This window comes from Electrona antarctica (assembly GCF_951216825.1).
Source record: "Electrona antarctica genome assembly, contig: scaffold_26, whole genome shotgun sequence".
NCBI classification, from domain to species: Eukaryota; Metazoa; Chordata; class Actinopteri; order Myctophiformes; family Myctophidae; genus Electrona; species Electrona antarctica.
The window spans coordinates 1,522,105-1,543,418 of NW_027636995.1; the positions used below are offsets into that span (position 1 = coordinate 1,522,105).

Consider the following 21,314-nt stretch of genomic DNA (forward strand, 5'->3'; position numbering starts at 1 on the left):
GCCACACGTCACAAATTGACGTAGCGCGGCAGGACCAGGTATTTAAGAGCATTTGAAACAGGAAGGACTGAACTTTGTTAGATATTCGTTTGTTTTTTGTTTTTGGGTTATTTTCTTTAATGATGATGATGCCTGTGTATCCGGGTGCCCCGTGGCTGCCTACATTTTAAAGGACCAGATGGTGATGTAAAATATTCAGAATGGAAAGAACAAATGCAAGGGTTGCTGGGGTCCGAACTGGCCATTTTGCTAGTACCCTTGTGTGGTGGGTGCTAGCAATTGAGCTACAGTGGTTTGGGAGGAATGGACTCAGGGTTGCAGGGACTGCCAACCATTCAGTGTGGGGGGATGTGAGCCGGTGGAAATGTAGATGTGTTTGGTTTATTGTGATATTTGTGCTTTTGCTGTGTTATCCTTTTGTATGTTTGTTTGAAATGTTTTCTTTAAGTTGCTGTAGAGTGAGATTATTGTCGAGTGATTTTACTTTATTGTTTTGCTTATTTATTTGTGTTTTGTTGCATGATTTGAGTTGCATGATTTATATAACCTATGTTTCCACTGACTGCCACTAACCCATGAACTAATCAAGGACCTGCAGCTTTAAGGACCTGCACCTGGGTTGGGTGTGGTCAACCAGGAGCCCTATATAAGAAGACAAGAGTGTTTAGAAAAAAAGAGAGAAAACTGAGGAAGGAGAAGGCTGTGTTGGGAGAAGGAGGAATGGGGGCAGCTCCATGGGCTAGGGCCAGGACACCCCAGCTGGGGGCCAGCGGTAGCCATGTTCGTCGACCACAGATGGGTTGTAAGTGCCATGAGAGCCATGCCTTCGACACTGTAAGCGCCACGACCGCGGCCCCTGGCTGGTGTGTGCCCGGCTTGGCCTTGCCCATGGGGGGGCTGTCCGGAGAACATGAGAGAGACCCACAGAATGCAGCAGGGGACCGAGAGAGACGACCCAGACGGACGAGGCTGGAGAGAGGGAGCGAGTGCTGCTTACGTGTCAGCGTAGGTGGCCGGTTCTGATGCCGGCCGCCGCTGTAAGTAACCTTCTGATGCAGTACTCGCTCACATACCTGTCTACCAGAGCCGTTTGCTTAATAGGAGATGTTGGAACCGTTGTACTGGCCTACCTGTGTATGTGATTGCAGGAGCTGTTTGTGAAGAGGACCAGGATATTCCAGGCTACTCTTCCAGAGAACCTCCCCTGCACCAATCCCTACCTCTGAGCTAATGTTGCACATGTTGAAGGACTAGAAAGTAGGTAACCTTTTACTTTTGATTGTATTGGACTAGGTTGTCATTGAGAATATATAACCTCCTGTTATGTTTCAGAGTATGTTATTAATTTAATTTCACTGTTCTGTGGATGGTTCTTAAAGCAATTATTTTCCTTGATTTTCAGTCTTGGTGAGACCTGCTCACATGTAGGTGCCCTCACTGCTGTGGCATGCACAAGCATTGCTTGTGAATGGAACAATGTCCATGTAAAAAATGTAGAGGCTGTCCCAATTAAGGACGTAATCTTATATAGCAGTGCGGCAAAAGAAAAACTCAAAGGAAAAAAAGAAAATCCTGCCCCCACATTCTACTCTGAAAGAAGAGAGTATACTCCTTGGACTGCTTGCAGCAAGTGGTGAAAAACCAGTAGTTTTGCCAAGCATGCCCATGATTTTTATCAGCCTGCTGTGACCCCAGTTGTGAACCCCCCCACAATCATTATCCCCCCTACACTCCGCACACTCTACGATTTTTTTTCTTTTTTTTTTATTATTCTTTTTTTTCACCCAAAGACTCAGATGCAGATGTTTGTCTGTCAGACAAAATACTGTGATTTTGTCACCTGGACATCCACAGATGGCTGTCATCTTCCGGGTAAAGAGAGATGATGTCTTCCTCACAACAGCATTGAGCAAACTTCATTCACACATCTACCCAGAGCTTAGGACAAGATGCCGGGAGGCAAAAGTATGACCAATATACAATGAATTGACTGTGTAATAAAACTTTCACCAAAGTGCTAAATGTAAAAACTGTAATATGCATGTACTTCAAATGAAAACCTTTATTGAACAGAACATTTCAGTTGGTGTGTGTGTGTGTGTGTGTGTGTGTGTGTGTGTGTGTGTGTGTGTGTGAAAGAACTAATACAAAAATCTGCTACATATATTTTCCTTCATAGGAGACAGCACTCAGGCAGTGAAGCCGACACATGTATTTAGATGTCTGTAAATCATTTTAGTAACCTGGTACAGTAGCAACGGAAATGTTTAACCTCAACTCAAAATAAACCTCAAACATTTTCTTAAAATGAATGCACCACACTGTCCGTCCTTCTCCTCTTTCAGGGTCTTCACAAGGCGAAGTGAAAGTGGGCCATCCAGAATTCTGAACCGGCCTTTCAGGACACCAATCACCCGTTCTGTTCAGAAATGAAAGAGTAGAGTGATACATTAATTTAAGTACAACAAAATATATTGCAGCAAAACTTGCCATGCATACAGCAAGCAGCATTTTTCTGTTCAGTTTCTTTCTTTCTTTTGCATCCATGCGATGTATTCTTTAGTTATAGTTAAAAGTTCTGCTGTCAAACAATTTTGGCTCTGAAAAAGTTTTGAGCATACAGGCAATAAATGATTGGCATTTACATACCAATTATGTGAATCCGAACATTTGACTTGACTCTTAATTGACTCTTCCACTTCTTTGCCAGAGAGTTGCTTACGGCCCTGGGTGAAGGAAGGGGTTAGCAGATGTGCTCCCAGCACAGCAAAGTCATCCCGCAGCAGGAAGCCTCTGTCAGCCAAGATCTGGGGGGGGGGGGGGGACAAGCAATGGTTTATAGGCTCTGTGCTTAACTGTATCTGTTGAAGTTGGCATACCCATTTTATGTTCTGGGTCATTTTCCACATTGCCATTCGATTAGCCTGAGCTAACACTAGACATTTCTGGCCTAGATGGGAGGGCCGCGGCTCAGATTTGCGCACACCCTGGATTGGTTCACCGATCTGTCCGTCAGCCCCGGTCTCTCCTCCCCCCCAGTGCACTGCAGCACTGTTATTGTGTCGACCAGAAGCAGAAACCACTGGTTGCTGGAGACCTGGAGTATACCATTCTAACGGACTGGATATGGGGACACAAAGTCACATCGATATAAATAGTGAATGCAAAACAATACAAACAATACAATACAATCTGAATCCAAAATTACAAGCCGCCATTTTTTATTTACCCTTTATTTACGCTCTCCCCCCGCAAGCAACCTCCCTCCCGACTGGAGAACCATTGTTCAAGCTAAATGGGTCATTTGCATTCAAACTACTTCCACATGTAGGCAAAGGCAAACTTACATTACGAATGTAGCCTATTCACAACATGTAGACTAAATGTTGTTTTAGAGGTTATAGGCTATTTGTTATATGCGGTTTGCAGAAATAATTAAATGCCTGACTTTATTGTTCGGAGGGCACGCTAAAACCGGCATTATAGCCTGCTGATGTGGATTGTTCCACAGCCTATTCTGGCATATAAATATCGCCAGCTCGTTCTAATCCGGATCATGTTTTTTTTTTAAATTTCAGGCTGTTTTCAATATATCCTGCAGAAGGCAACCTGTTTGCCGAAACGTTGGAATAATAAGGTTTATAGCATCTTGACTACGAGCTGTGCATGGTCGGTTTGACCCGACCGAAACCTCCTTTCCTTGGAGCGAGAATGCTTGCCGATGCGATTCCAAATAAAAATGACAGTGTTTGAAATAATTCCAACGCGATAGACCTCCCGAACGTCTAAATGTTTTGTCAGTCAAAAGATAACAGTTAGTTCTGTCCGTCCATCCTTTGTCTGTAAATTTTTCTGCAAGCGACCAGTGGAACTGATTTGCACGCACGCACGGCTCTTTCCTTTTGGCACAATCAATCAAATATATATTAATTACATCGATAACACATGTGTAGCCTATAATGTTTCCCCCTCTATATAAAAATGACAATATATTAACTAATGTCGTATTTCGTCTGACTCTGAGCAATGTGCCTGGCTCTGGCTGTTACAATAGCGTGTGGTAGCCTATTTTATTGGCTCAATACAAAGGCGGACAGTGTTTGCTGCGCAAGGGTATTCAATATAGCGCTCACACCGTCACTATAAAGAAAAAATAACTTGAGTTGTCCTGTCGAGTTGAAACTGCTGCCTTGAATTAGTTGGAATGTGACTTTTAGAAAGACAATGGCAAGTCGAGAGGTGTGAAGAGCATTAGAAGAGATGCAGGGAGAGAGTGGCCAATGGAATTGCACCGTCATCATGACCGTTAGCCGTCAGAGTAGTAGGCGAGTTGAGTTCAGACATGCTAGTGTTAAGAGAAGGCCGCCAACAAATCAAACCCTCATTATTTACAGTGCCACTAATGCCTAAAACTCATCCATTTCATAATTATAATGACTTATTTTCCTGCTCGCCCTCTCCACTGTCAGGTTGGGTGCCAGCTGCTCCGTCATAAAGCTTTTGAACAATGGGCTGAACCACTTCTTCCAGTTCCTTCTTCTTGGCCTGGAAGTCATCCAGGCCGGCGTCCGGGTGAGATTCCATCCACTTGATTTTATCCGCCACGGCTTTCTCGATGACTTCCTTCTCCTCATCTGACAACTTTCCACCGAGCTTCTCCTTGTCGCCGATCTGGGCGCTCAGGGTGTAGGCATAACCCTCCAGGTCGTTGCGGGCGTCGATGCGCTCCTTCAGCTTCAGGTCCTCGTCGGCAAACTGCTCTGCCTCGTCCACCATGCGCTTGATGTCCTCGGGCGTCAGGCGGTTCTGCTCATTGGTGATGGTGATCTTGTTCTTGTTGCCCGTGGCCTTGTCCTCCGCAGAGACACGCAGGATGCCATTGACGTCTATCTCGAAGGTGACCTCGATCTGGGGGACACCGCGCGGTGCAGGAGGGATGTCGGTCAGACCAAAGCTGCCCAGCAAGTGGTTGTCCTTGGTCAGGGAACGTTCGCCCTTGTAGACGTTGACCGTGACAACGGCCTGATTGTGAGAGGCGGTAGAGAAGGTCTGTGATTTCTTTGTGGGCACCACAGTGTTCCTGGGGATCAGCTTTGTCATTACTCCTCCGACGGTCTCGATGCCGAGAGTCAGGGGGCAAACATCAAGAAGAACCACGTCGCCGGTGTCCTCCTCTCCAGACAGCACTCCAGCTTGCACGGCAGCTCCGTAAGCCACAGCCTCGTCAGGGTTGATGCCTCTGGAAGGCTCTTTTCCGTTGAAGAACTCCTTCACCAGCTGCTGGATTTTAGGGATTCTGGTGGAGCCTCCAACCAAGACGATCTCATCGATGTCAGACTTCTCCATCTTAGCGTCTTTCAACACTTTTTGAACAGGCTTCATTGTGGAACGGAACAGGTCCATGTTGAGCTCCTCAAACTTGGCACGGGTTAGGGTCTCGGAGAAGTCCCCGCCATCAAAGAAGGACTCGATCTCCACACGGGCTTGGTGCTGAGAGGACAGGGTCCTCTTGGCCCTCTCGACCTCACAACGCAGCTTTTGGACGGCACGGTTGTCCTTGCGCACGGCCTTGCCGGTCTTCTTCTTGTAGAGCTTGATGAAGTGCTCCATGACGGCCTGGTCAAAGTCTTCACCTCCCAGGTGAGTGTCACCGCTGGTGGCGACTACTTCGAACACACCGTTATCGATGGTGAGGAGGGAAACGTCAAAGGTGCCGCCACCGAGGTCGAACGCTACGATGTTCTTCTCTCCCTCCTTCTTGTCGAGACCGTAGGCGATGGCGGCGGTGGTCGGCTCGTTAATGATCCTTATGACATTCAGTCCGGCAATGACGCCGGCGTCCTTCGTGGCCTGGCGCTGTGCGTCATTGAAATAGGCAGGTACGGTGACCACGGCATGTGTGACCTTCTTTCCCAGGTAAGCCTCTGCGGTCTCCTTCATCTTAGTCAGCACCATCGCAGAGATTTCCTCTGGAGTAAAGGTCCTTCTGCACAGAGGGATCACTCCAGGATAGGCCGATGAACCTCTTTGTGTCAAAGATTGTGTTCTCAGGGTTGGAGGTCATCTGGTTCTTGGCAGCGTCACCAATCAAGCGCTCGCCCTCAGCCGTGAAGGCCACGTAGGATGAGGTGATGCGCTCATTGGGCTAAAAACGGCCAATGCCGTCATCACAAATGGATGATGTCAGCACATTTGGGCAAGTGGGCATGGCCGTTTTAAGCCCAATGAGTGTTTTTTTTGCAAAACGAATGCTTGGAATGGATTCAGCATCATGAAAACCCCCTAGTTTGACACACCACATGCTAGATAAAGCATGATGACATTTTGAATATTTTGCCTTCTATAGGTTGTTAATGGTATGGTCACATATTATGCCAATTAGGAAAATTGCTCAACATATGCAAGTTAGCATCCGGCAGTTTCTACATGCTTGGGACCCATACTAAACATTTCTAACATAAAACGTTGGTGTACTCAACATGTCCGGGTTCACTTTTTGGCTACTAGGCTATATATTAATGTATGGCTATGCAGTACTTGGTCTGGGCTACTTTTGAGCAAATCATTTCATCAATGGGGCGTGGCATGGAGGTGTTTGATCAGCCTTTGTCACTGTTGAGGTGTTATGGAAGCCCAGGTTTGCTTTGATAACAACCATAAATGTATTTGTATTGTTCAGTCTTGTATGTCTCACTTGTATGACAATACAACCTAGATTCTCTGTGGGGTTCAGGTCAGGCCAGTTGGCTGTACACCAGTTACTAGTAGTTTTGGCTCCGTGGGCAGGTGCCAAGTCAAGGATGATCAGCGTCAACATAAAGCTTGTCAACATACGGAAGCACACAGTGCTGTAAAATATCATAATAGAAAATTAACTTTTACACAATATTTTTTTTGAGGAGCAGTATACATATAAATATCAACGAACACATCAGTATACATGTTTAAAATATCAACGAACACATATGCATGTTTAAAATATCAACGAACACATATGCATGTTTAAAATATCAACGAACACATATGCATGTTTAAAATATCAACGAACACATATGCATGTTTAAAATATCAACGAACACATATGCATGTTTAAAATATCAACAAACACATATGCATGTTTAAAATATCAACGAACACATATGCATGTTTAAAATATCAACGAACACATATGCATGTTTAAAATATCAACGAACACATATGCATGTTTAAAATATCAACGAACACATATGCATGTTTAAAATATCAACGAACACATATGCATGTTTAAAATATCAACGAACACATATGCATGTTTAAAATATCAACGAACACATATGCATGTTTAAAATATCAACGAACACATATGCATGTTTAAAATATCAACGAACACATATGCATGTTTAAAATATCAACGAACACATCTCACAATCCAAAAGATAACTATCCAACATGTATCCTCCGGCCAGCAGTTTGTAAGTGGTTAAAAGGGAATGCCACTCATTTTCAACATTGAACTATGTCATTAATATACTGTCGCACTTTGATCACAAAACCAAGACACAGAGGCAGTGCTACTGGGTATTTGTAGCGGTAACAGGTCCACTCGCCCCTTTTCCAACTCGCCCCAGCTTTTTTCCGCGGGCCTCACGCCGACAGCTCGGTGCGGCGGTTCTTGTATTCTTTATTTTGTTTTACTGAGAATAAGGTTAGGAATAAGTTTAGGGTTAGGCATAGTTTTACTGGGGTTAAGTTTAAGAATAGGGTTAGGTTTAGGCATCGTTTTACTGAGGTTGAGGTTAGGAATAAGGTTAGGTTTAACCGTTTAAGCATCATTTACTTAGATTACTTTAGGAATACCAGGCCGCGCTGTTCCGCCGGCTGTACGCCCGGGGCGAGTTGGTAAAGGGGCGAGCAGTCTCGTATTCTTTGTAGCCTGGGTTTATTTAGAAGTGAATTGACAACAAAAGGGTGAATTAAGAGGCATTCACATAGAGGCACTCAGGCAACATAAAGTCTATCCTCTTCCTCTCCTTCCAGGTTCCCGTGGTTCCCGGTAGGCTTGAGGTGGGCAATAAGTAGGCTATAACAGTTATTTCCCTTCCTTTCCGGACAGGGCGATATAGGCACGTGACGTAACTATACGCAACCAAAGTCAACATAGGGGGTGCCTTTGCAGGTACGGTCGCCCCTTTTCCATCTCGCCCCACTACTCTACCTAGCTGTACATAACAAACATAATATATGTTGGTGATTATTTAGGTATCATCATCATATTCATTTATCATTGTTAAGTTCACTCTGTATATCCACGGGCATAATAGCATGATGATGCCATTACAAAACATGGGCTACATGGAAGAAATTGACATGTTGTTCTTTCTTAATTTTATAGTATAGAGATCGACTACTATACAATCACATAAATCTGTATATGCCTACAAGATTATTTTAGATTTCAGAGAGGGAGGGTAATACTAAATTAACTGTTAACTACATTAAAAAAAAATCGCGGGGGCGAGTTGGTAAAGGGGCGAGTCGTTTGGTATTCCCTTTGAGAGTAGGCTAGGCCAGAGAAGTCGCCCCCAAAAGTCGCCCCAAGTAGCCCCGTATTTTCGAGGTAACAGCTGTTATGTCTCACTGACAGCTGTTTGATTGTGCTGCGCTCTTGCATATTCCTGTGTTGTTTGTGATGATTGGGGGGATTATCTGGGATCGACTACTTCAGTCTTGACATACAACATGATGTGTGATGATGTTGCTTTGCAGTTGTTATTATGACTCTGAGTTTTGAAAGTAAAGAAGAGTTGTGTTTAAGCTGTCATGGTCCACTACTTTTAAACAGAGAGAGAGAGAGAGGGAGAGAGAGAGAGAGAGAGAGAGGGAGAGGGAGAGGGGGGGGGGGGGGGGGGGGGAGGTATGTATGTCTAGTTATAGTGAGAGTGGAGGGGGCCCTCCAGTAATGGAGGAATGGAACACCTTTCCAGAATGGAATTTCAAGTACTGTACTTGGAATGGAATTTCCAGAACAATGGAGGGGAGTAAGCCATTCATTATCCATGCATAATTTTCATTTGACCAACACAAACTGGTACTAACTGGTTCTAAATGTTCTCCTTTGACAAACAATGTTCTAATATGAGAAATAAGGTAAAATAAACACGGCGCGGGGCGAGATATCCATGAGTTGGGGCGAGATATCCACGCTGTAAAATAAACATGAAATAAACACGGGCGAGATATCTGTGCGTTGGGGCGAGATATCCGTGAGTTGGGGCGAGCTGTCCACGCTTTGGGGGCGGGCTCTCCACGGCTCGGGGCGAGCCGTCTTCACTTTTCGAAATTCTGTGGCGAGCCGTCTTCACTTTTCGCCAGGGCGAGTTGGAAAAGGGGCGAGATGACCTGGTACCGGCCAGAAGAGGCATATAGTGGGGGTTCATGTGGTTATAAATGCTATTCAATGATGTCATGATGTTTTCATTGTCAAAAGAATATTGTCAAGGTGGTACACTGTTTTCATATTGCTGGATAATATGGTGCGGTGGGAGAGGAGAGGAATCAGTTATGTTCCGCTGGATATGGTAATCAGCGTTTGGTTTCTATTAATAAATATGCACTGTGTAAACTTCAATAATTTTAGTACTATAACTATGGTCGGAGAGCCTTTCACCCCAAAGCAGGCTAAGTTAACAGGAAGGTGTGAAATGTGACACCTCCGTCTCCCTCTAAGGGAATGTCAGAAACAGGCCAGAGCATAGCGGGGGAGCTCTGATAAGAGGTGAATAGCCAGCAGTTGTGTAAACAAGAGTTCCTCAACCACTTCTCCCTCCAGCATGCTTCTCCCATGCCAGACATGGCTAGCACATGTCAGTGGGAAATGTACTTCCTGATCTCTCAACCAATAGTAAGGTTAAGGACTGTTGCCACAGTGCCCAGCAGCCAATTGAATGTTAGCTGATGTGAACCTGCCCACAGGGCAGGTCTAAGGAAACAGAGGGTTTAAATGGCCTGGCGCCAGTTTCAATAAGTCAGATTCAAGCCAACTAAGAAGAATCCACACCTCATGTAACCACATGGACATGAAGAAAAACAACTCACATTAGACCAATGGTAATTATTGATACAATGCAAACTATAAATAATCAATGAATAATGTGTTATCCATGTGTTGTAACCTGCCTGTAATTGACGAATGCTATGTATATTGTCTCATTTATGCAGGTTTTTTACCTAACTAACCAACTAGTTAAAACTAACTAAACGTCTAACCTAAACTGGGTTAAAACTAACCCTTAAACCAACCCTAGATAAATAGTTCATGTGTTTAAATGTATGTTTGTTAAACGACAATAAAAGTATAAAAGACACCTGAGTTATATTATTTAGACAGTTTGAGTAAAGACATACTCTATGTGCAGTTGTGGCCTTTCAGTAGGCGTAGCTATGGACCATGATGCTATCATCTTAGCAAGTTAAATCGTGGATAGCTATAAATCTGAACAGTAAAAAACCATACGGTGCGATTATTGTCATAATCGCGGTTAACTTTACTAACAATTAAACCAGTAGCCTTGTAACTAAAATAGCCTGGTAACTAAATAGTTCAAAGCACGGTTAATAGATGCCACGGCTAGACTCAAAAGTCTCAAGCGTAGATGGTAAATAGCCTGATGTACTAACCACAGGCCTTGTAAAATGTACAATCAAAGTAACTCCAGCGTAAAACAGTACCAGCTAAAAATCCAGTTTAGCACAGAGCTCTGAAGAAGCCAGCAAACCGTAGGATAAAAAGCGTTACTGTAAAGCTAAACGGTTGCTAACCTAAACACAGGCGACAATGTGATCCAAGTTCTGGGTTTTAATAGCTACTCCAGAGTCAATGTCTATTCCAGCCTCTGATTCCAAGCAAGCTGAATGTCGTTGGTTCAGGAGTGATTATTGTAACTAAGAGCTGGGCCATTATTGTTCCCAGTTTCCTCCTGGCTTTCAACCAGGGGAAAATGGCCGCCAGAGCAAAGCTAATTTGCTAAAACCATTAGCCTTTTGTCTGGCCTTCCACACTGTGACTACCACCCAGCCATAGGCGGGGGAGGGGCAGTGATGAGATAGGCGACAACAGGGCAACTTGCCTCTACTCTGATACTTCTAACCTAGCCATAAATGCGGGGGAAGGGCAGAGTAAACAGGCAGACAGGGCCTAATGGTAACTTAAAATGGCCCCTAAACTGACACTGTAGAATAGTCATGCTGTGTTGCTTCACTCTCTAGAAGACTCTCCATCCTAGCCATAAGTGCGGGGGAAGGTAGAGTTTGGCAAAACAACAGGGCTCAAGATAGTGTCCACTCTCAACTCCTGTTATCAGCAGGGGTGGGGGAAGGTCGTAAAGACAACCCAAATGCTAATTGCAGCACCAAAGGATGCATGCAGTCAGGGAATGACACAGACCACTAAGGCTAAAACTAATTGAGTAAAATAAGGGAGGCAGGTATTATTAGCAATGAAATGTGAAACCACTTTTAACTATAATTCCCAGCTTAAATTAGACCAGAACCGTAACAGAAGGAAAAATACTGTAAACGCTAAACTGGCTAAATCCCCGGTGTCAATGCTATAAAACTATAAAACCGTGATAATAATAGCACTTGCTAAGATCCCAGAGATTCAAATAATAAATTTGATAGGTGATGCAAAGATGGCTGATTTATTAATCAACGAGTTAAAAGTTAAAGGCGAGCAGGCACTCTCAATATTTGATTATTTAGCAACTGAATGTGAAGGGTGTCTGTCACAAAATACTGCCGTCATCAGAAAAGCAAATGCATTTGTTAATCTTAAAACGGCTTTCGAGAATGTAGTGGACACTTCTACAGATTATTCCGAAATGTTAAAAGAAACTGGTTTAACAGAATATTCTTTGCAAATGGAAGGGGACCTTCAGGTCTGTGTAAAGAGATACCATGACATGAGGCAGTTATTGGTAACTGCCGTCTGGGTAGAACTAAGGCCAGAATGGGCCCAGTTAATTGACAGAGCGTATGTATTGCTTTGTTCCGGACCAATGGCATCAACAGAGTTAGAGAGAGCTCTCAATGTTTTGAATTTAATATTACAGGACACCAAATCCTTAATAAGTCCGAAAAGGTCAATTCAAATGCTCTCTGACTATAAAAAGCTTGTCCGAGGAAGAGACAGGCTTAACCTGCAAGCCGCTCAGGCTGACCACGATCTAGGGCCGATAAAAATAGGGTCACTAACACAAAAGATCCAGGTCACAGCAGCGGAGGAGGAGGTCAGCGGGGTCAAGGAAGACGACACCGGAGACGTCACCTCCGGACCAGCGGGGGAGGAAACGGACGGGGGGCGACAGACGCCTGACCGCCCTCTAACCCCAACAGATGACGTCACCTCGATGGGGGAAGAAACGGCAGGGGGGCGGCAGGAACCGGTCCGCCCTCCAACCCCAACAGCAGACGTCACCTCGCGAGCCCCAGGGGGGCTTGCCACTACGTCAGCGGAGGACAACCAAGCTCCCCCCAAAGCGACACCAGAACAGCAGGGAACCTGCTGTGTCCTACCAACAGATGACGTCACCCAGCGAGCCCCAGGGGGGCTCGCCACTACGTCAGCGGAGGACAACCAAGCTCCCCCCAAAGCGACACCAGAACAGCAGGGAACCTGCTGTGTCCTACCAACAGATGACGTCACCCAGCGAGCCCCAGGGGGGCTTGCCACTAAGTCAGCGGGGGAGAACCAGGCTCTCAACGGGACACCAGAACGGCAGGGAACCTGCTGTGTCCTACCAGAAGACTACGCCAGGTCAGCAGCACCGGAGGAGCATGAAGCCTGCAGTGGCCACACAGTGGACACCAGCCGGGCGCCCTCAACAGCCGTGCAAGCGACGGGCCCAGTGTCCGACGTGGGAAATGAGGCGCCGACAGCCACTACGTCAGTGCGCATCGACCAGGCGCGTCCCAACACGGTGCCACGAGGCCCAGCGGAGCCGGCACCTGACGCCAAGTCAGCAGAACCAGCACCGGAGGCCAGGGTGAGTCCAAAGGAAGTAACCACCCAGAGAGCTGCCGGGGCCAGCACAGCGCACGCTGTCACGGCGTCCGTCGCGGGAGACAACAGGAAGTCGACCGCCACAGAACAGTGGCACACGCCACAGCAATCCCTCGCCTCGGAAGGGCGAGATGACATCAGAGCGGCAGACCTAGGTGAGACGAAACCGTCCTCCACCAGTGCAAGCAGCGGCCTGACACCCACAGAATCCACCCTGTCAAGGCATAAGCCCTTGAGTTTCACCAGGGCGGAGTCTGCGACGATCGCCCTGCTATGCCTACCCATGCCAGCAACCACTGCAGTAGTCCACCCCACAACAGCGACCACAACGTATCCCCTCCCGTCCGGCGAGGGTAAAGGTGGTCAGCTGGGGGGACCGCCCACAGCCAAACCACGTGGAAGCTGGGGAAAGCTTTGCAAAGCAGCGCTCTCCATCACAAGCCCTGCAGCCATCGGTAAGGTCACAATAAAACCTGCCGATGGCACCGATGGCAGAGGGAAAGTTAAGATGAAATTGTGCAATGTCTGCGAATTACGTCATGAATGACGAACGCACACACACATGCCTCCCCCCCCCCCTAACACAGGGAGGGGGGCCAGGACGCGCACCAATCCCCCCCAACACCGGCGGGCCCAAAAGGATGACCGCCAGGAGGAATGTTGGCACAATTGAGCGTGCGCGCACGCGCACACGCGCACACACACACACACACACACACACACACACACACACACACACACACACACACACACATGCTTCCCCCCCCCACACAGGGAGGGAGACCTCCAGGCTGTCACCAAGGCAGAGAATGACAGTGACAACTTCATGTGTGTTTTTAACAAAAAGTGTATTGTGTGATTATTATTGTGTGATACAAGTTAACATTACAGAATACATAAACATTCCCCGGTTAACGAGTACAAACCAGAAAGTATAAAGTAACTCATAACTAGGGTAAAATGGTAAATTAATGTGTGGTATAAAATAATGTTAATCCTTCCTTTCCAGCAAGGGAAAAGCCTGGGTGGAAGGTGTGAATCGTGACACTTACTAGTTGCCACGCACACGAACAACAGCCCATGTCAATGACAGGGGCAAATGTATCAATGTTTGAAATGTGATGACTTTGTTAAGTTTGCAGGCCAGTGAAGTGCCATGCTAAATTACACATTAGTTACTAAACACACAAAATCCAAGGGCTTTTACGAAAAAGACAGTAAAGTAAACCAGAACCCTTGTGAAACGTGACACTTACTTAGTTGCCACACACAAACTGACAGCCCATGTCAATGACAGGGACAAAATAGTGTGTAGTAACACTTTTGAAATGTAATGACTTTGTTAAATTGCAGGCCAGTTTGAAATAATTGCCTAAAAAATCCTGAAGGTAATAAAAGTGCCATGCTAAATTACACATTAGTTACTAAACACACAAAATCCAAGGGCTTTTACGAAAAAGACAGTAAAGTAAACCAGAACCCTGGTGAAATCTTATCTCCAATCTGCTCAGGACCAAGCAAGTTTATGAGGGGTAATAAATGGCAGGAACCAACCTGCTTCTAAAATGTAACAAATTAAGTAGTGATCCACGAAGATATCACAAGTCAAGGGATTTGTTTGAACAAAGTGGAATCAAATTAAACAGAATTATAAGTAAGGAAACAAACAGGAACCTTAGAATGAGTAACTAATTCTGAAAAGATAAAACAAAGAACAATATTATAATTCCTTAACCAGTCAGTTCAAAGGCATGTTAAGATAATCATAGTATAACTACTCCAAAGTCAATGTCTATTCCAGCCTCTGATTCCAAGCAAGCTGAAATGTCATTTGATTCAGGGGTGATTCCCATTTTCCTCCTGGCTTTCAACCAGGTGAAAATGGCTTTGTGTTTATCGAACCCTCTCCCGGCACATATGGTCAATTATGTGTTGAACCAAACCGGCATAACGGATATCGGAAAACCACTCTATAAGTTATAGATTAGTTTTGGCGGGAGGTGTTCCGCTGGATATGGTAATCAGCGTTTGGTTTCTATTAATAAATATGCACTGTGTAAACTTCAATAATTTTAGTACTATAACTATGGTCGGAGAGCCTTTCACCCCAAAGCAGGCTAAGTTAACAGGAAGGTGTGAAATGTGACACCTCCGTCTCCCTCTAAGGGAATGTCAGAAACAGGCCAGAGCATAGCGGGGGAGCTCTGATAAGAGGTGAATAGCCAGCAGTTGTGTAAACAAGAGTTCCTCAACCACTTCTCCCTCCAGCATGCTTCTCCCATGCCAGACATGGCTAGCACATGTCAGTGGGAAATGTACTTCCTGATCTCTCAACCAATAGTAAGGTTAAGGACTGTTGCCACAGTGCCCAGCAGCCAATTGAATGTTAGCTGATGTGAACCTGCCCACAGGGCAGGTCTAAGGAAACAGAGGGTTTAAATGGCCTGGCGCCAGTTTCAATAAGTCAGATTCAAGCCAACTAAGAAGAATCCACACCTCATGTAACCACATGGACATGAAGAAAAACAACTCACATTAGACCAATGGTAATTATTGATACAATGCAAACTATAAATAATCAATGAATAATGTGTTATCCATGTGTTGTAACCTGCCTGTAATTGACGAATGCTATGTATATTGTCTCATTTATGCAGGTTTTTTACCTAACTAACCAACTAGTTAAAACTAACTAAACGTCTAACCTAAACTGGGTTAAAACTAACCCTTAAACCAACCCTAGATAAATAGTTCATGTGTTTAAATGTATGTTTGTTAAACGACAATAAAAGTATAAAAGACACCTGAGTTATATTATTTAGACAGTTTGAGTAAAGACATACTCTATGTGCAGTTGTGGCCTTTCAGTAGGCGTAGCTATGGACCATGATGCTATCATCTTAGCAAGTTAAATCGTGGATAGCTATAAATCTGAACAAGTTATGTTGCATTAATTTATTGTCTCCACCAGGCCGAAGGCATGGGGAGAGACTATGTTTTGCACTCCGTCCGTGTGTGTGTGTGTGTGTGTGTGTGTGCGTCCGTCCGTCCATCCGTTCTGTCCGTCCGTCCGTCCGTCCGTCCGTCCGTCCTTCCTTCCTTCCTTCCTTCCGTCCGTCTGTTACCAGCTAATCTCCGGCACCGTTGGCCCGATCCATGCCAAACTTTGCACACACACTCTCTGGATGCCAACGACGAACTTCTGCCCCAAATATTCCTCAACGGCCTGTTATAGCACCACCATGAGGCTGATTGAGGCAAAACACATTTCTGTAGATTACTCGTACAAATTTTATCCATACATCACACAATTCGGTATACACTATCTCCATAGTCATGTGATCAACACGGATCTGCACCATTTCCCATCTTCCTTCCTGATTGGCTAAGATTTGCTTCCAAAGCTCACATGATTGGTCCGTTTCGAACAAAATGCCACAAATCACAAACACAGTGTGCAATTTCCGTGAAATTATACACGCACATTTCCACATTTCCACTAGGCTGACACAATTTCTTTTCAAAACCAGCCTCATGGTGGCGCTATAACAGGGCAATTCCTGTTTTCACCTATAACTGCATCGATCTGTGTACAACTTTGTATGCGCACTCCCTAGAGGCCATGGAAAAACATTTTCCCTGCATGCCTCCACATCTGCCGGTTATAGCGCCACCATGAGGCCGATTTCTGCAAAACACATTGTTTATATTAGTCGCACAGATTTCATCCAAATCTCATGCAAATCGGTATACATGATCTCTGTAGTCATGTGATCAAGACGAGTCTTCTCAGATTCTACACTGATTGGCTAAGATTGCCTTCCAAAGTCTTCAGGAGTGGCCCGTTTTGTACAAAATCATAACACGAACATAGGCCTAAATGCCTGCAAACATATTGTCATTAACCTATTCATTCATTCATTCCTTCATTCATCCATGAATAAAAAAAATATATCTATTTAAATAACATTCTATTTCTAGAATTGCGACAAATGCATAAAAGCTCCATCATTATGTGTTTAGAATAATTTGCAATCCACAATCATTGGGGAGGGAATAACCTGACTGTGTCAGATGGTGGCAGTATTGAGTTCACGAGTAGCCTACTGTCCGATATCATCACTGGGGAGTAGGGAGTAGGTAGTAGGGACTATGAATTCGGACGCAGCCACTGATTTCGGACGAATCCTTGGTTTGTGTTCATGGTAACCGGTGACAACTTCCTGTACTTCACACACAACACAGTTACGAGATGGAACACTTCATTTTACTCAAGGAGTTTCAACTTTATTGAATTTTAATGTTAACATAATAGTTCAAAACATTCGCACACCTACATATCAAACATGTAAAAAAAAAGAAAAACACATTTTAAATTTTAACATGAAGCTTTAGTTGCATAAAAACATTTGAAAAATGTTGAAAAAGCAGTGAGCAACATAAAACATTATAAAAAATAATAACACGGTCAACTTGGGTCAAGAGAAGGGTTTTTACTGTTTTTACTGTTACCCGCCTTATTGTGTTTTAAACCTGCAACTTTTCTTGCAGGTTTTTCTTTCATTGATAACATGTAAATCATACAGTTACAGTACACGGAGTACAGCGTTCAACACTGTTGCAAGTCAACAGTGAACTTTACAGTTCATTAAGAGGTATTCAGGTCCATTGCTGTGCTTTAGAAAACATGGCTGCCGATTGGTGGGTGGGACAGGGACTGCATTTGAGATGTTCACATACTTTTACGTAAAGACTCATGGTGGGGCTATATCTTGTACCACCCCTTAACCCTTATCCCTAAACTTATTTGCCATTTTTTACTATTTTAAAAAACCTTTTAAAATAGTTCAAATAGCTGATCTACAAGCTCACAACGTGTAGATGTAGATTGGCTAGTTGAACTATTTTAAAATGGTAAACTATTTTAAAATAGTAAATAGGTGGCGCAAGATAGGGCCCAGTCTCAAAGGGATAGCATCAAAACAAAAGTCCTTTGCGGTTTTGTTTAGATTTCAGGCCTTATCAATTCATAGACATGACGTGAAAAATAACAACAAAATTCAATATAATCAGAAACAATAATACAAAATAAAACATATGTACAGAGTGGAGTGTTTAAGGGAGAAGTGATCCTTTCCTCTCCCTCCGGCCTGCTGAAAGGTGGATTTTTAGGCCCGTTTTAAAAGATGCAGGTGAGCTGCATAATTATTTTGAGGGAGGGGGTCAATTTTTTCCCTACTTGGTCTGTGTCTCATAGGAGGGCTGTGGGCAGTTCAGAAACCAGTCTGTCTCATAGGAGGGCTGTGGGCAGTTCAGAAACCAGTAGCTGTGTCTCATAGGAGGGCTGTGGGCAGTTCAGAAACCAGTCTGTGGCAGTTCAAAAACCAGTCTGTGTCTCATAGGAGGGCTGTGGGCAGTTCAGAAACCCGTCCACCAGTGACATAATTCATCTGGAATCCAAGCTAATAGAAACTGCAGGCTTTCTATTCCCTAAAAGTTACCATGATATAATGGAAGCCATCCTTCTCACAATGACAAAAATCAAATCAAAAAAATATATATTTATAAATATATATTTATAATCTAAAAAATCAAACAATGATGTCACTGGAAGATGGGTGAATCTAAAAATGAAATCTATGAAAATCTGCTGGGGGGGGGTCCCTGCTTCATCTCTCTCAGCCAAGGGGTCCTTGCCGTGAATAACGTTGAAGACCCCTGGTATAGGGATTATACGTCTAGGTATACTTTAATATTTATTGATGGTGTCTCCTGTTCTGCACCAGGCGGGATGATTCAGATTGTATTATGTATATACTTTATTCTGTGCCCTGTATCTGTGACCTTTACTGTGGTGCTCTCTCAAAACCCTTTAGAGATCCACCTCGTACACAGGAGGTCTCCTGCCTCTTACTGCCCCGTCAGCACCTCCTCGTACACCCACATCATCATACAGGAGGTGTTCTGTCTCCTCACTGGGTGCAGTGTCAGCACCTCCTCGTACACCCACATCATCATACTGGTGGTATTCTGTCTCCTAACTGGGTGCAGCTTCGGCACCTCCTCGTACACCCACATCATCATACTGATGGTATTCTGTCTCCTCACAGGGTGCAGCGTCAGCACCTCCTCGTACACCCACATCATCATACTGGTGGTATTCTGTCTCCTCACTGGGTGCAGCTTCGGCACCTCCTCGTACACCCACATCATCATACTGATGGTATTCTGTCTCCTCACAGGGTGCAGCGTCAGCACCTCCTCGTACACCCACATCATCATACTGGTGGTATTCTGTCTCCTCACTGGGTGCAGCTTCGGCACCTCCTCCTACACCCACATCATCATACTGGTGGTATTCTGTCTCTTCACTCAGTCCGGCTTCAACGTCGGAACGAGCAAATTCGTTATAATAAACTATCTCTACGCTCTCCCGTCTTACATTATAATAAACCACGCCAATGTCCTGCGCTCCTGCACGCCGCCTTCTGATGACCTGGAGAAACACAGCAGTGCCCGGCTTTAATAAACCGGCTCTCTTAAATTAAAAACGTCTGACATTTACATTGCAGTGTTATGTTGAATAAAGAAGTATAATTACCTTCCAGAGACGATAGAGGACAGCAATTATCAGGATCGAGAGCAGCAGCACCATGACTGTACATGTGAGAACGTTAGATGTCAGATGAGAAGCTGTGAGGGAAATATGTTAAATATGTTAGAACATCATGCAAAAGAACAGCGTAAAGATTGCTTGCTTGAGTTTCAAATTGTGACTTGAAAAGACCACATTTCGTGTTACCTGTGACAGTGATAGAGAGGACCTCGCTCTTAGAGGAGAAGTTGTGAGAGAAAACATGGATGTGATAAACACAGATGTAACTTCCCTGGTGGGTGTGGTTTGCTGCAGGAAACAGGAATGTGGCAGAGTGATTGACAGCTGTCTGGGTATGGTTCTGAGTTCCGCTGCATCCAGAGATGTTGTGTGTTGCATTCAGTGACGCTGTGTGTTGTGTTGTGTCCAGTGATGCTGTGTGTTGTGTTATGTCTAGAGGTGTTGTGTGTTGTGGTGTACCTAGTGGCGTTGTGTGTTGTGTTGTATCCAGAGATGTCTGTTGTGTTGAATACAGTGGTGTTGTCTGTTGTGTTGTATCTAGTGGTGTTGTGTGTCGTGTTGTATCCAGTGGCGTTGTGTGTTGTGTTGTATCCAGTGATGTTGTGTTGGATGCAGTGATGTTGTGTGTTGTGTTGGATACAGAGTGATTGACAGCTGACTGGGTGTAGTTGCGCGTGGTGTTGGATCCAGTGAAGGTGAGGTAGAAGAAGCCTCCTGGGTACTGTGGCAGGATGGAGCATCTGATACTGAAGATTAAACCCTCCATCACCTGCTGCTGGCTTTCAGAAATGGAGTGTACTAAGGTTCGCACTGATGTTGTGTGTTGTGCTGTATCCAGTGATGTGTGTTGTGTCGTATCCAGTGATGTGTGTTGTGTTGTATCCAGTGGTGTTGTGTGTTGTGTTGTATCCAGTGGTGTTGTGTCTTGTGTTGTATCCAGTGGTGTTGTGTCTTGTGTCGTTTCCAGTGATGTGTGTTGTGTCGTATCCAGTGATGTGTGTTGTGTCGTAGCCAGAGATGTGTGTTGTGTCGTATCCAGTGATGTGTGTTGTGTTGTAGCCAGTGATGCGTGTTGTGTCGTATCCAGTGATGTGTGTTGTGTCGTATCCAGTGATGTGTGTTGTGTTGTATCCAGTGGTGTGTGTTGTGTTGTATCCAGTGGTGTGTGTTGTGTTGTATCCAGTGGTGTTGTGTCTTGTGTTGTATCCAGTGATGTTGTGTTGGTGGAGCAGCTGATCACATGCAGCTCCTGCTGCTGGCTTTCAGAAATGGAGCGTACAAAGGTGATGATAGGCTTAAACAGCAGATCTGGAACAAGACAGAGGCGATTGGCTGAAATTGGTAATACAGTAGATTTGACTGTATGACCAGTTTAATTATAAGATATTGTACTGACAGATAGATGAGATAATGTAAATGTGTCATTGTTGAAGTCATTGTTTTACCTGAACAGATAATCTCCAGTCTGGCAGTGGAATTGCCAGACTTCTTTGTTCCACACTCCCTCAGTGAAGACTCAGACCCAACACAGGAAGCTGAAATCCACCATACAGGTTCATGTGTAGAAGCAGAAGTCCTTTCTCTTGATACAGCAGAGCCACACTCCAGCTGTCGACACACTACAGATGATGACTTCAGGTTCCAGTCAGACCGACCATC

General features: G+C 44.7%; 1 pseudogene across 1 annotated transcript; it reads right to left on the reverse strand.

Annotated features, from left to right (window-relative positions):
- Nucleotides 1–4,428: 4,428 nt before the first annotated feature.
- LOC306919557 (endoplasmic reticulum chaperone BiP-like) lies at nt 4,429–6,130 on the reverse strand (annotated as a pseudogene). Its single transcript has one exon. The product of its transcript is annotated as an endoplasmic reticulum chaperone BiP-like (transcript).
- Between the last annotated feature and the right edge of the window lie 15,184 nt (nt 6,131–21,314).